Source organism: Sciurus carolinensis, chromosome 14 (assembly GCF_902686445.1).
Source record: "Sciurus carolinensis chromosome 14, mSciCar1.2, whole genome shotgun sequence".
Taxonomy (NCBI): domain Eukaryota; kingdom Metazoa; phylum Chordata; class Mammalia; order Rodentia; family Sciuridae; genus Sciurus; species Sciurus carolinensis.
In genome coordinates this window covers 28649221-28651195 of record NC_062226.1, presented here as the reverse complement: position 1 = coordinate 28651195, position 1975 = coordinate 28649221, and the positions used below count along the sequence as shown (strand labels likewise).

Below are 1975 nucleotides of genomic sequence, written 5' to 3'. Positions count from 1 at the left end.
CTATATGCTCACTGCACAGAGGTTGTTAATTAAATGTTCTACATTAATATTTATATCATTATGCAAGTCAAAAATAAACTATATAGAGACATATAGAAAACAAGCAATTCTTTTGTTGGTGAGAGTTGAAAAAGGTCTGTTAATATTTCATGCATTTTGTTCCACTCTTTTTCTGTGAATATTTACAGTTTTCCTGGTTTTATAAAGGGGAAGGTCAAAAAACACAGAATTTTTAATCAATAAAAAAGTGAAAATATATGCACCTTGTTCCAGAATCTTCCCAGTCAGTGGATGTGATTATTTTAAGCTGCAAATACAAATATAAATTGGTTTTATAAATCGTGACAATATGCAGGTCCCTCCCATCCACTGCCATCAGCACTAGGAGGCTCAAAGCATAGTTATGTACATAATACAGTTTTCCTCTGTGTCCCCACGGTATTACTGACATTTATTCTGAATCATAGCTGCTCCTTGAGGACAGGGTCTACAGATGTTCTGTCTTGGGAAAAGAATTCAATGCAATGGTTAGGAAAGAGGACTCTGGAGCAAGATTGCTCAGATTAGTTTGTTAACTCAGCTGTTTGATATTTGGACCGTTAGCTTCCTTGTTGAAAAAATGGGACACAAAATGCTGTTTACATAATAGGATCACATGATCCACACATGAAAAAGTTCATGCACAGTAAATGTTCAATAAATATTAGCATTTATTGTTACCTTTGTAGAGCCAGAGTCTAACACTGAGTGTAGCATGAAGAAGTTACCCCCAAAACCATCTTGAACCAAAAGTTTTCAGCATAAGCAATAGTTGTGAAGTTGAGACCCCAAAATCTGATCCGTGCCTGTCTTTCACTGCCTAGTGGTGAGTTTTGGTACAATTCACTTAACTTATTCTCTAAATATTGGTCTTCTCATCTGTAACATGGAAATAATGAGCTTTATATCACCACACTATCCTGAAGGTCACACAAACTCATTCTGCTCAAACACTATGCATTTTCATGAAGAAAAAAAGACCCTGGAGGTGGTACTAATGAACCAAAGATCACATATGTTTTTGAAAATTTTTTGAGACATTTTGTCTGCTCCCTTCCCAGTAAGGCTATGCCACATTTCAAATTTGTGGTTTACTCTCACCAAAATGAGGATTGTTATTTTTAAAATGACTTTCCAGTTTTAAAATGACTTTCAATTTTTATTGTTGTTTTTTTTTTAGTTGCATTTTTGTTGGCATTGTTACTGCTGAGGTTCAGTGTTCAGTGGTTTAGCTATGAATTTCCCGATCTGTATATTATGCCTATTTGTGTACTTTCTCCTTGTTACCTTTGAGCAATTTTCTATAGCACCATTGAACATCTCCTTATCAATTATATTTCATTATATTTCAAAGGATATTAGTATACTAGACTTTTTAAGCATTTCTTTGTTGGAGATAGTAACACAAGAATGATTAGAAAATAACAAAACACTTTGCGCAGGGGCCATGCTAATCTTCTCTGTATCGTTCCAATTTTAGTATATGTGCTGCCGAAGCGAGCACAAGTGAAGCGTTCCATATTTTTAAGATCAATGCTCATAAATCCAATGCATTTTTATACATAAGTGATGAATCTTCAGAAAGAGAAATTAGGAAAACTACCCCATTCACAATAGCTTCGAAAAAAATAAAATACTTGGGAATCAATCTCACAAAAGAGGTGAAAGACCTCTACAATGAGAACTACAGAACACTAAAGAAAGAAATTCAAGAAAACCTTAGAAGATGGAAAGATCTCCCATGTTCCTGGATAGGCAGAATTAATATCATCAAAATGGCTATACTACCTAAAGTTCTATACAGATTCAATGCAATTCCAATTAAAATCCCAATGATGTACCTTGCAGAAATAGAGCAAGCAATTATGAAATTCATCTGGAAGAATAAAAAACCTAGAATAGCTAAAGCAATCCTCAGTAGCAAGAGCGAAGCAGG

At 34.5% G+C, this 1975-nt stretch overlaps 1 pseudogene; it reads right to left on the bottom strand.

Moving 5' to 3' along the window:
* Positions 1-1445: 1445 nt before the first annotated feature.
* On the bottom strand, positions 1446-1543 carry LOC124965089 (uncharacterized; annotated as a pseudogene).
* Positions 1544-1975: the final 432 nt, after the last annotated feature.